Raw genomic sequence first — 14,941 nt, 5'->3', positions numbered from 1 at the left:
ATTTTGGAAATTGGTTTATTGTTTCGGCGCAGATTCCAGGTTTTTCAAAAATAATTCAAGGGAATACCCTGTTCGTATCCTTGAGGTGATGTACTTGTACATACATATATACATACACATATACCAGTCCAGAAGCTTTCCTTTTAGCACTTAATTAACTACGACTACTTACTTTGATGAAATTTATTCCAATGTTTATTGCTTAATGTAAGTTAAGTAGCAATGTTTAATGGAAGAAGAAATCAAAAACAATACACGATTTTTTATAATTTGAAATTTCCTACAGCCCGCAAAAGAGAGTCGCATGACTGTTGCGCCCTCTAGCGGAACTATATGATTCGATAAGCCAGTATGCCCATTGTTGCCATTTTAGCTTATTTTAAGCTAGATGTGGTTTATTTTAAAATCGAATAGCTTGAAAAGTATTTGAATTGCTTATAGCGTGATATCTAGCTTATTTCAAATTTCTTTTAGCTTATTTTAACTTAAAAAAATTTAGTACAAAACCATTTTTGTTTTTGATTTTATTGTAATATTTTTTAATTTGTATCGATAAATCGGACAAAAATCATATATATTGTTTGTATTTTGGTACATCGTCCAATTTTGTCTATAAATGTAAGGTAATTATTCGCTGATAAGTTTCAATCACACTACAGTATTGTACATGTTTGCACATTTACATACAAAAAATACGCAATGTGCCAACTGACCCCACAAAAGCGTATTGCTGTTTTTGTAAGACACCAATAGGAGCCAAGTTGGAATTACGCCAGCATGCTGTCGTCCAGCATGCTTGCGTCCAATGCAAACATGGCACAAACTAACAAAATACCTTTTGTTAGAAAGTCTTCAAAAACAGAGGAGCAAATGCCTGCACTTTGTTTGTACACTGCTGAGCACTCGGCCATGGTATAATGAAGTGGATAAAATCATGTCATTCCTTTAATTAAAAATTCAAATATCCCATATTTTGATGTGTTCTTATGGTTAGCTCAGTTGTAAGCTTTTTAATTTTAAGCTTATTCTAGCTTTTTTCTCTTCAATCTAGATTATGGTGACTCTCAAAATCTGGCAGCACTGGTACCCAGTGTGCCCGCAGCGCAACACCAACGGCCACATTACCAGCTGAATTTTGTGTATAAAGCAGCTACGAGAAACCCATAATCGGCCCGCCGTCGGCGGGTGCAGACAACAGCCAACCTCCGCAACCAGACTTCTCGGAGCGTAATTGAACCTCCGCAACGAATCTTCTCGGATCGTAATTGAACCTCCGCAACGAATCTTCTCGGAGCGTACTTAAACCTCTGCAACGGCATTGGATTGTAACTAAGGGTTGGGTGTTCCTTGTTGGCATTCTGCATATCTACTGGAAGTCTGCGAGGTGTTTTACCTTGCCGCGGCCCGGGAGGAGCTTTACTTTCCCGCGGCGCTTGCTTAATACACCTCCGCTTTTCCACTTCGATGGGCGTGAATGAATAGCCTTTTTCTGCCTCATATACGCAGTGCGCTCCGGTCCCAGCGCGCTATCGCGCGCGCGCGCAGGGACGCTCGGGAGATATACGATCTACTCGGCGCTCAAGCGAACATAGATCATAAGGCTTAGCTTAGTTACGATTCCACTCCCGATAGAAGCTGCCGCGTCGCACATTTATTCGCTTACACAGTCTACCGTAGAACGCGTATTCAGTCAAATGAACATTGTTAAGACCAAACTTCGAAACAAAATTACTGTTAAATCCTTAAACTTAATATTAAATATAATAAAATATTACCGGGAAATATTTAAATTTAATACGTTCCAGAGATAAATATACCGATTGGAGTAATAGTGAATGGGATGAAATAACACAATTATAACTGTGTATATTTATATGCTGTTTTATTTAGCCTGTTTTTCCTTATTTTTAGCTTGTTCTAGCTTGTATTTTTAGGAAATCTAGCTTATTTTGACACTCAAAATCTGGCCGCACTGAGTGCGTCATAAAATGCTCATCTCTAGTTATAGAAATCGTGAACACTACATGTAACTGTGTAGATACGTCGCTAGGTGCGTAGTATAGTTCCTAAAATTCTCGCGGCATATTTTAAATGGAGCCACGAGGAGGCATATAACAACAACAAAACAAAAAAGCCTTATTTAAACTTTTAATTTTATTTTTTTTAAATTTTTATATACGTATATTCTATATACATGCTTTACATACATATAATATATATGCTTATATATGCTGTCTCCGGGTATGAGCATACCCGGCCAACCAGCCTTTTCATCTGTTCCACCTCCTTTCCAAGCCAGTGCCGTATATCCTCCTGCTCCTGATGAAAAGACGGATATAACGCGTATCGCCAATCGTCGGCCGTGTCCATCACGTCGTATTCCTTCGCCAAAAACTTGCGCAGGTGAGCGACATCCCAGAGCATAGGGTACCTCTGGGCGGCGTCCATCTTTGCAAGCAAATTTTCGGCTCGGCCATCAATCTCGGGCCGTATCCATATGCCTCAATGTTGTCCAGCACCATGGAGACACTTTTGTATATTGCATCCCTGCCCATGACATCTTTTGATCCCAAGGCCTGGGAATAAATGTTAATAAAATATATGTTCTATTCATTATATATTAACAGTTTCTTACCAGTTTCAAGTGCAGAAAGTGAAAGTTAGACCCATCCAAGTTAAAGGCTGCTATCGCTAGCACCTTCCACTTGATGGATCCACCTCTAGCCCACTATACGTGCAGTTCATCATAGATCAATACGAAACGAGCACTCGCACAATGCTGGAGATTCGAGATCAAGCTGATCACACCATGGTCCATCTCATGCAAAAGTTCCTCCTGGCTAACAGTGCGCACAAACGGCAATATCAAATGGTGCATTTGATTCATGGTTGACACTTGACACAGTAAGACACTAGACACTAGTAAGTGCAAGGTTGTTGACCTGCTTATATAGCTTGATGCCCTTCGGTCTGTGTAACGCTGCCCAGAGGTAATGCAGAGTGATGGATAAGGTAATCCCGACTCAGCTCAGATCAAACGTTTTCGTGTATCTGGACGATCTTTTGGTGATAGCCCCGGACTTCCAGACACATCTGCGATATCTGCGATTGGTGGCCCAGTGCCTGAAAAGAGCAAATTTGACGATAGGCCTACAAAAAAAACCAAATTCTGCTTTAAGTCGCTGAAATACCTGGGGTTTATAATCGGAGATGGCACGCTGCAAATGGATTCCGATAGGTTTGTGGCTATACAAAGGATCCCGAAGCCGAGCTCAGTGAAGGAGCTACGGAGCTGCATAGGAACCGCAGAATGGTATAGGCGCTTTATCATGGACTTCGCAACCATAGCTGTACCGTTAACAGATGCCCTGAAGAAGCATCCGCGCGGGAAGTTTTTCTTGCCAACGGAAGCGAGAGCGGCCATAGAATCCCTGAAGAAGGCGCTCACCACGGCTCTTGGGCGTCTAGCGAGATGGTCATTACAGCTGCAGAGGTTCGACTTTGTGATCGAGCACCGCAAGGGAGTCGAAAATATAGTGGCAGATACACTATCACGCTGCATCGAGGAGGTGGTTCTAGACCCAACGGAGATCCTCGGACGGCACTGACGAAAACTCTCATCGCGAAGGCCCACGAAGACCACACAGCTGTACCCGGTGGAATGAAGAAGACCTTGTGTAGATTAAAAAGTAGGGATCGGTCAGAAAGTAGTCACGGAGAGGCTATGCCAAAAGATCTACATAGACTTCCTTGGACGTATTTGCAGAAGGATCACAGAGACTGGGACATCTACCTATCGAAGTGTCAATCCGTGACTCCGTGCACGAAGCCACAGGCGTAACGCCGTTTTTCGCTGTATTTGGACAACAGATGTTCCTGAATGGGAACTGCTATAAGCTGTTCGGAAAGTAGGAATATCCATGTAGAGCAGCATGCAACAATTTGGCATTGTTGCAGCAGTTGTGCATTACCTGTACCTGTACATTTGTTGCCGCTTTCACAGTTAATTGTCGAATACTCTAATCTCTTTTTGGCTCAGCACGCACTTATCAGTTTCCGTTCAACTTTTGCACCAATTGTTTATTATTATTCTGTTTTATCAGCATTTTCTTTCCGTTTCGTTTACGCGACGTTGAGTAGAATTAACATTTTGTCCCGCTCTTTTCGAGTTTCGCAATAACAATAACAATAACACTGTCGCTCCCGGATAGCACAGCGCGCGTCCAACGGTTGATTGTGAATGCGCCGTTTTTCCGCGCTCAAATAATGCCACGCAGTTGGATGCTCCTCAGTGGGTTGGCTACACACTGACACGCTTCTCTCTCTCTCTCTCTCTCTCTCTCTCTCTTCATTGACTTCATTGCCTTGTGGAAGCATACAATGTGAAAACATATTCTTTTGCGATTTATTATTGACTTGAACCGGCTTTTTGTGGTTTCGTACTTGTGCAAGTATGCACATACGTATGTATGTATGTATGCACGTTCATTATTTGGTTTACGTTGTGCTTGTAAAGCTTTAAAGTGTATTTATTTAAGGTGAGGCGGCATCCCTGCCACTCTCTCTCGCTCTGTATTTGCTCTGAGATGCTTACATATGTACTTAATAGTTTTGCTGAAGTGTTACGGAAGGGAGGGTTCTATCGGAATTCCTTTTCTTTTATGAACCATACCTTGGAAATGTCTGCATCTCATTCTCTCTTTCTCTCACTGCGCACATTTACATTTAACCCGCCACCATCTGTTTTCGCCATCTCTCTCGTTCTCTCTTTTTTGCATTGGCTGACGTAATTTTACGCTGTGTTGCCGCATGGTGCACATTTTTATGAATGGGAAGACCTGTCCCATGGCAACAGCAACAGTGGAAGCAGCATAAGCAACCAGAACAACAGGTGAGAAAGCTGCAGCCAATTTACACAGATCAACAAACGCAAGGGCATTGGCAATTAGCAGAGCAGACAACGGCAACATATCCGTTTATAATTGTCTTAATTGGAAAGTGATGTGCCGCTTGTGTTTTCTTCGGAAGTGGTTACCTTGTTAAGACCCATCCTTTTAAATAGAGATATGTACCTACACAGCTGATAAGCAGCCGTATGTTCGAAAATGCGTCAAAAATTTCGCCAGCTACAGGTAGTACAGGTAAAAATCATTTTGGAAATTGGTTTATTGTTTCGGCGCAGATTCCAGGTTTTTCAAAAATAATTCAAGGGAATACCCTGTTCGTATCCTTGAGGTGATGTACTTGTACATACATATATACATACACATATACCAGTCCAGAAGCTTTCCTTTTAGCACTTAATTAACTACGACTACTTACTTTGATGAAATTTATTCCAATGTTTATTGCTTAATGTAAGTTAAGTAGCAATGTTTAATGGAAGAAGAAATCAAAAACAATACACGATTTTTTATAATTTGAAATTTCCTACAGCCCGCAAAAGAGAGTCGCATGACTGTTGCGCCCTCTAGCGGAACTATATGATTCGATAAGCCAGTATGCCCATTGTTGCCATTTTAGCTTATTTTAAGCTAGATGTGGTTTATTTTAAAATCGAATAGCTTGAAAAGTATTTGAATTGCTTATAGCGTGATATCTAGCTTATTTCAAATTTCTTTTAGCTTATTTTAACTTAAAAAAATTTAGTACAAAACCATTTTTGTTTTTGATTTTATTGTAATATTTTTTAATTTGTATCGATAAATCGGACAAAAATCATATATATTGTTTGTATTTTGGTACATCGTCCAATTTTGTCTATAAATGTAAGGTAATTATTCGCTGATAAGTTTCAATCACACTACAGTATTGTACATGTTTGCACATTTACATACAAAAAATACGCAATGTGCCAACTGACCCCACAAAAGCGTACTGCTGTTTTTGTAAGACACCAATAGGAGCCAAGTTGGAATTACGCCAGCATGCTGTCGTCCAGCATGCTTGCGTCCAATGCAAACATGGCACAAACTAACAAAATACCTTTTGTTAGAAAGTCTTCAAAAACAGAGGAGCAAATGCCTGCACTTTGTTTGTACACTGCTGAGCACTCGGCCATGGTATAATGAAGTGGATAAAATCATGTCATTCCTTTAATTAAAAATTCAAATATCCCATATTTTGATGTGTTCTTATGGTTAGCTCAGTTGTAAGCTTTTTAATTTTAAGCTTATTCTAGCTTTTTTCTCTTCAATCTAGATTATGGTGACTCTCAAAATCTGGCAGCACTGGTACCCAGTGTGCCCGCAGCGCAACACCAACGGCCACATTACCAGCTGAATTTTGTGTATAAAGCAGCTACGAGAAACCCATAATCGGCCCGCCGTCGGCGGGTGCAGACAACAGCCAACCTCCGCAACCAGACTTCTCGGAGCGTAATTGAACCTCCGCAACGAATCTTCTCGGATCGTAATTGAACCTCCGCAACGAATCTTCTCGGAGCGTACTTAAACCTCTGCAACGGCATTGGATTGTAACTAAGGGTTGGGTGTTCCTTGTTGGCATTCTGCATATCTACTGGAAGTCTGCGAGGTGTTTTACCTTGCCGCGGCCCGGGAGGAGCTTTACTTTCCCGCGGCGCTTGCTTAATACACCTCCGCTTTTCCACTTCGATGGGCGTGAATGAATAGCCTTTTTCTGCCTCATATACGCAGTGCGCTCCGGTCCCAGCGCGCTATCGCGCGCGCGCGCAGGGACGCTCGGGAGATATACGATCTACTCGGCGCTCAAGCGAACATAGATCATAAGGCTTAGCTTAGTTACGATTCCACTCCCGATAGAAGCTGCCGCGTCGCACATTTATTCGCTTACACAGTCTACCGTAGAACGCGTATTCAGTCAAATGAACATTGTTAAGACCAAACTTCGAAACAAAATTACTGTTAAATCCTTAAACTTAATATTAAATATAATAAAATATTACCGGGAAATATTTAAATTTAATACGTTCCAGAGATAAATATACCGATTGGAGTAATAGTGAATGGGATGAAATAACACAATTATAACTGTGTATATTTATATGCTGTTTTATTTAGCCTGTTTTTCCTTATTTTTAGCTTGTTCTAGCTTGTATTTTTAGGAAATCTAGCTTATTTTGACACTCAAAATCTGGCCGCACTGAGTGCGTCATAAAATGCTCATCTCTAGTTATAGAAATCGTGAACACTACATGTAACTGTGTAGATACGTCGCTAGGTGCGTAGTATAGTTCCTAAAATTCTCGCGGCATATTTTAAATGGAGCCACGAGGAGGCATATAACAACAACAAAACAAAAAAGCCTTATTTAAACTTTTAATTTTATTTTTTTTAAATTTTTATATACGTATATTCTATATACATGCTTTACATACATATAATATATATGCTTATATATGCTGTCTCCGGGTATGAGCATACCCGGCCAACCAGCCTTTTCATCTGTTCCACCTCCTTTCCAAGCCAGTGCCGTATATCCTCCTGCTCCTGATGAAAAGACGGATATAACGCGTATCGCCAATCGTCGGCCGTGTCCATCACGTCGTATTCCTTCGCCAAAAACTTGCGCAGGTGAGCGACATCCCAGAGCATAGGGTACCTCTGGGCGGCGTCCATCTTTGCAAGCAAATTTTCGGCTCGGCCATCAATCTCGGGCCGTATCCATATGCCTCAATGTTGTCCAGCACCATGGAGACACTTTTGTATATTGCATCCCTGCCCATGACATCTTTTGATCCCAAGGCCTGGGAATAAATGTTAATAAAATATATGTTCTATTCATTATATATTAACAGTTTCTTACCAGTTTCAAGTGCAGAAAGTGAAAGTTAGACCCATCCAAGTTAAAGGCTGCTATCGCTAGCACCTTCCACTTGATGGATCCACCTCTAGCCCACTATACGTGCAGTTCATCATAGATCAATACGAAACGAGCACTCGCACAATGCTGGAGATTCGAGATCAAGCTGATCACACCATGGTCCATCTCATGCAAAAGTTCCTCCTGGCTAACAGTGCGCACAAACGGCAATATCAAATGGTGCATTTGATTCATGGTTGACACTTGACACAGTAAGACACTAGACACTAGTAAGTGCAAGGTTGTTGACCTGCTTATATAGCTTGATGCCCTTCGGTCTGTGTAACGCTGCCCAGAGGTAATGCAGAGTGATGGATAAGGTAATCCCGACTCAGCTCAGATCAAACGTTTTCGTGTATCTGGACGATCTTTTGGTGATAGCCCCGGACTTCCAGACACATCTGCGATATCTGCGATTGGTGGCCCAGTGCCTGAAAAGAGCAAATTTGACGATAGGCCTACAAAAAAAACCAAATTCTGCTTTAAGTCGCTGAAATACCTGGGGTTTATAATCGGAGATGGCACGCTGCAAATGGATTCCGATAGGTTTGTGGCTATACAAAGGATCCCGAAGCCGAGCTCAGTGAAGGAGCTACGGAGCTGCATAGGAACCGCAGAATGGTATAGGCGCTTTATCATGGACTTCGCAACCATAGCTGTACCGTTAACAGATGCCCTGAAGAAGCATCCGCGCGGGAAGTTTTTCTTGCCAACGGAAGCGAGAGCGGCCATAGAATCCCTGAAGAAGGCGCTCACCACGGCTCTTGGGCGTCTAGCGAGATGGTCATTACAGCTGCAGAGGTTCGACTTTGTGATCGAGCACCGCAAGGGAGTCGAAAATATAGTGGCAGATACACTATCACGCTGCATCGAGGAGGTGGTTCTAGACCCAACGGAGATCCTCGGACGGCACTGACGAAAACTCTCATCGCGAAGGCCCACGAAGACCACACAGCTGTACCCGGTGGAATGAAGAAGACCTTGTGTAGATTAAAAAGTAGGGATCGGTCAGAAAGTAGTCACGGAGAGGCTATGCCAAAAGATCTACATAGACTTCCTTGGACGTATTTGCAGAAGGATCACAGAGACTGGGACATCTACCTATCGAAGTGTCAATCCGTGACTCCGTGCACGAAGCCACAGGCGTAACGCCGTTTTTCGCTGTATTTGGACAACAGATGTTCCTGAATGGGAACTGCTATAAGCTGTTCGGAAAGTAGGAATATCCATGTAGAGCAGCATGCAACAATTTGGCATTGTTGCAGCAGTTGTGCATTACCTGTACCTGTACATTTGTTGCCGCTTTCACAGTTAATTGTCGAATACTCTAATCTCTTTTTGGCTCAGCACGCACTTATCAGTTTCCGTTCAACTTTTGCACCAATTGTTTATTATTATTCTGTTTTATCAGCATTTTCTTTCCGTTTCGTTTACGCGACGTTGAGTAGAATTAACATTTTGTCCCGCTCTTTTCGAGTTTCGCAATAACAATAACAATAACACTGTCGCTCCCGGATAGCACAGCGCGCGTCCAACGGTTGATTGTGAATGCGCCGTTTTTCCGCGCTCAAATAATGCCACGCAGTTGGATGCTCCTCAGTGGGTTGGCTACACACTGACACGCTTCTCTCTCTCTCTCTCTCTCTCTCTCTTCATTGACTTCATTGCCTTGTGGAAGCATACAATGTGAAAACATATTCTTTTGCGATTTATTATTGACTTGAACCGGCTTTTTGTGGTTTCGTACTTGTGCAAGTATGCACATACGTATGTATGTATGTATGCACGTTCATTATTTGGTTTACGTTGTGCTTGTAAAGCTTTAAAGTGTATTTATTTAAGGTGAGGCGGCATCCCTGCCACTCTCTCTCGCTCTGTATTTGCTCTGAGATGCTTACATATGTACTTAATAGTTTTGCTGAAGTGTTACGGAAGGGAGGGTTCTATCGGAATTCCTTTTCTTTTATGAACCATACCTTGGAAATGTCTGCATCTCATTCTCTCTTTCTCTCACTGCGCACATTTACATTTAACCCGCCACCATCTGTTTTCGCCATCTCTCTCGTTCTCTCTTTTTTGCATTGGCTGACGTAATTTTACGCTGTGTTGCCGCATGGTGCACATTTTTATGAATGGGAAGACCTGTCCCATGGCAACAGCAACAGTGGAAGCAGCATAAGCAACCAGAACAACAGGTGAGAAAGCTGCAGCCAATTTACACAGATCAACAAACGCAAGGGCATTGGCAATTAGCAGAGCAGACAACGGCAACATATCCGTTTATAATTGTCTTAATTGGAAAGTGATGTGCCGCTTGTGTTTTCTTCGGAAGTGGTTACCTTGTTAAGACCCATCCTTTTAAATAGAGATATGTACCTACACAGCTGATAAGCAGCCGTATGTTCGAAAATGCGTCAAAAATTTCGCCAGCTACAGGTAGTACAGGTAAAAATCATTTTGGAAATTGGTTTATTGTTTCGGCGCAGATTCCAGGTTTTTCAAAAATAATTCAAGGGAATACCCTGTTCGTATCCTTGAGGTGATGTACTTGTACATACATATATACATACACATATACCAGTCCAGAAGCTTTCCTTTTAGCACTTAATTAACTACGACTACTTACTTTGATGAAATTTATTCCAATGTTTATTGCTTAATGTAAGTTAAGTAGCAATGTTTAATGGAAGAAGAAATCAAAAACAATACACGATTTTTTATAATTTGAAATTTCCTACAGCCCGCAAAAGAGAGTCGCATGACTGTTGCGCCCTCTAGCGGAACTATATGATTCGATAAGCCAGTATGCCCATTGTTGCCATTTTAGCTTATTTTAAGCTAGATGTGGTTTATTTTAAAATCGAATAGCTTGAAAAGTATTTGAATTGCTTATAGCGTGATATCTAGCTTATTTCAAATTTCTTTTAGCTTATTTTAACTTAAAAAAATTTAGTACAAAACCATTTTTGTTTTTGATTTTATTGTAATATTTTTTAATTTGTATCGATAAATCGGACAAAAATCATATATATTGTTTGTATTTTGGTACATCGTCCAATTTTGTCTATAAATGTAAGGTAATTATTCGCTGATAAGTTTCAATCACACTACAGTATTGTACATGTTTGCACATTTACATACAAAAAATACGCAATGTGCCAACTGACCCCACAAAAGCGTACTGCTGTTTTTGTAAGACACCAATAGGAGCCAAGTTGGAATTACGCCAGCATGCTGTCGTCCAGCATGCTTGCGTCCAATGCAAACATGGCACAAACTAACAAAATACCTTTTGTTAGAAAGTCTTCAAAAACAGAGGAGCAAATGCCTGCACTTTGTTTGTACACTGCTGAGCACTCGGCCATGGTATAATGAAGTGGATAAAATCATGTCATTCCTTTAATTAAAAATTCAAATATCCCATATTTTGATGTGTTCTTATGGTTAGCTCAGTTGTAAGCTTTTTAATTTTAAGCTTATTCTAGCTTTTTTCTCTTCAATCTAGATTATGGTGACTCTCAAAATCTGGCAGCACTGGTACCCAGTGTGCCCGCAGCGCAACACCAACGGCCACATTACCAGCTGAATTTTGTGTATAAAGCAGCTACGAGAAACCCATAATCGGCCCGCCGTCGGCGGGTGCAGACAACAGCCAACCTCCGCAACCAGACTTCTCGGAGCGTAATTGAACCTCCGCAACGAATCTTCTCGGATCGGGGTTCCAGGTTGTGTACTCAGGTACTGCGCCGAGGCTCTGTGTGGACCATTGCTTAAACTATTCACCCTGTCCATTGATTCCTCTTGCTTCCCCCCAATCTGGAAGGAATCGTTTATAATTCCTCTCCATAAAAAAGGTAGCAAGTCTGATGCAAAAAATTATAGAGGTATAGCAAAGTTATCCGCTATTCCCAAATTGTTTGAGAAGGTTTTAACTCCGCACTTGCAACATCTCTGCAAGTCACTTATATCTCCAACTCAGCATGGATTTATAAGGCGGCGATCAACCACCACGAACTTGTTAGAGTTTACCTCTTTCATTATTAAAGGTTTTCAAGGTAACTTACAGACGGATGTTATTTACACCGACTTTAGTAAAGCATTCGACTCTGTAAACCATTCCCTTTTAGCACATAAACTTGACCTTTTAGGGTTTCCGACCAACCTCCTGAGATGGATTTCTAGCTATCTTTGTTCTAGGTCTCAAAGAGTCCTCTTCAAAAACTCCCTCTCTTTACCAGTAAAGGTTTCTTCGGGAGTACCACAGGGCAGCCATCTAGGCCCCTTACTCTTCACACTCTTTATTAATGACTTGCCTTCAGTAATAACATACTCTCGAGTACTTATGTATGCGGATGATGTTAAACTCTGTGTCCAGTACAAGGACATTTCATTTCATTCTCGCTTGCAATCCGATCTCAATAGCTTTCAGTCATGGTGTTGTGCAAACTTGTTACACCTTAATGCCTCGAAATGCAAAGTTATGACATTTCATCGTTCTAACCCTTTGTTGGCTCCCTACACCCTATTTGGGGGTTCTCTTGAGAGAATTACCCTGGTGGATGATCTGGGTGTTATGTTAGATCCCAAGTTAAAGTTTTCCGAACACATTTCTACCATGGTAAATAAGGCCATGGGCGTGCTTGGGTTTATAAAGAGGTGGGCAAAGGAATTTGACGACCCCTATATAACAAAGACTCTCTATACCTCGCTTGTTCGTCCGATCTTAGAATACGGCTCCTGTGTATGGTGCCCTCAGTACAAAGTACACCAGGACCGTATAGAATCAGTACAGAAAAACTTTTTACTCTTTGCTCTGCGGGGCCTTAACTGGGATGCGGGTGTAAGACTCCCATCTTACTCTAGTAGACTATTATTAGTAAACCTTCCATCCTTAGTTAACCGTAGAAAAATGCTTGGTGTGATATTTATGCACAACTTGATCAGGGGTGACATAGACAGCCCTGATCTGTTGAGCCGCATAAACTTCACGATTCCTATTAGACTGACTAGAAACTTTATACCGTTGTTCCTTCCACTTTGTAGATCGAATTATTCCTTGCATGAACCGTTTAGGGTCTTATGCTCGGATTATAATTCCCTCTACCATATTATATCCTCCACTAATTCTCTTCCTCTTATTAAATTACTAATCCTTACACACCTTTCTAGTAATTAGTAATTGTAGTGGTATTTGTATTTTGTATTTTATTGCATGCTTAATTTCTTAATAAGTTTAGTGCTAATTTTCCTCGAAGGTTAGTCTAATATCTATCTTTCTTGCATGCTCGCGTTTGGTTCGGCTACGCACCGCGCGTCATGCGGCAGCGCCCCTCGGTCGGTTGGGCGGGAGGAGGGCTGCCTTTTGCCTGGGATCCGCGCGTAACAGCCTTCTGCTGGTGTCACACGGGCCACTTGACGGTGCAGTAATTGCATCGCCTCTTGATAGATGCAGTCATTGCATGTCAACGTCCAATAATTGAACCTCCGCAACAAATCTCGGAGGGTAATTGAACCTCCGCAACGAATCTTCTCGGAGCGTACTTAAACCTCTGCAACGGCATTGGATTTGCAATTGGGTGTTCCTTGTTGGCATTCTGCATATCTACTGGAAGTCTGCGAGGTGTTTTACCTTGCCGCGGCCCGGGAGGAGCTTTACTTTCCCGCGGCGCTTGCTTAATACACCTCCGCTTTTCCACTTCGATGGGCGTGAATGAATAGCCTTTTTCTGCCTCATATACGCAGTGCGCTCCGGTCCCAGCGCGCTATCGCGCGCGCGCGCATGGACGCTCGGGAGATATACGATCTACCCGGCGCTCAAGCGAACATAGATCATAAGGCTTAGCTTAGTTACGATTCCACTCCCGATAGAAGCTGCCGCGTCGCACATTTATTCGCTTACACAGTCTACCGTAGAACGCGTATTCAGTCAAATGAACATTGTTAAGACCAAACTTCGAAACAAAATTACTGTTAAATCCTTAAACTTAATATTAAATATAATAAAATATTACCGGGAAATATTTAAATTTAATACGTTCCAGAGATAAATATACCGATTGGAGTAATAGTGAATGGGATGAAATAACACAATTATAACTGTGTATATTTATATGCTGTTTTATTTAGCCTGTTTTTCCTTATTTTTAGCTTGTTCTAGCTTGTATTTTTAGGAAATCTAGCTTATTTTGACACTCAAAATCTGGCCGCACTGAGTGCGTCATAAAATGCTCATCTCTAGTTATAGAAATCGTGAACACTACATGTAACTGTGTAGATACGTCGCTAGGTGCGTAGTATAGTTCCTAAAATTCTCGCGGCATATTTTAAATGGAGCCACGAGGAGGCATATAACAACAACAAAACAAAAAAGCCTTATTTAAACTTTTAATTTTATTTTTTTTAAATTTTTATATACGTATATTCTATATACTTGCTTTACATACATATAATATATATGCTTATATATGCTGTCTCCGGGTATGAGCATACCCGGCCAACCAGCCTTTTCATCTGTTCCACCTCCTTTCCAAGCCAGTGCCGTATATCCTCCTGCTCCTGATGAAAAGACGGATATAACGCGTATCGCCAATCGTCGGCCGTGTCCATCACGTCGTATTCCTTCGCCAAAAACTTGCGCAGGTGAGCGACATCCCAGAGCATAGGGTACCTCTGGGCGGCGTCCATCTTTGCAAGCAAATTTTCGGCTCGGCCATCAATCTCGGGCCGTATCCATATGCCTCAATGTTGTCCAGCACCATGGAGACACTTTTGTATATTGCATCCCTGCCCATGACATCTTTTGATCCCAAGGCCTGGGAATAAATGTTAATAAAATATATGTTCTATTCATTATATATTAACAGTTTCTTACCAGTTTCAAGTGCAGAAAGTGAAAGTTAGACCCATCCAAGTTAAAGGCTGCTATCGCTAGCACCTTCCACTTGATGGATCCACCTCTAGCCCACTATACGTGCAGTTCATCATAGATCAATACGAAACGAGCACTCGCACAATGCTGGAGATTCGAGATCAAGCTGATCACACCATGGTCCATCTCATGCAAAAGTTCCTCCTGGCTAACAGTGCGCACAAACGGCAA

Source organism: Drosophila persimilis, unplaced genomic scaffold, assembly GCF_003286085.1.
Source record: "Drosophila persimilis strain 14011-0111.01,24,50 unplaced genomic scaffold, DperRS2 tig00000000-arrow-pilon, whole genome shotgun sequence".
In the NCBI taxonomy this organism is placed as follows: Eukaryota; Metazoa; Arthropoda; class Insecta; order Diptera; family Drosophilidae; genus Drosophila; species Drosophila persimilis.
This window is presented reverse-complemented; position numbering follows the sequence as displayed.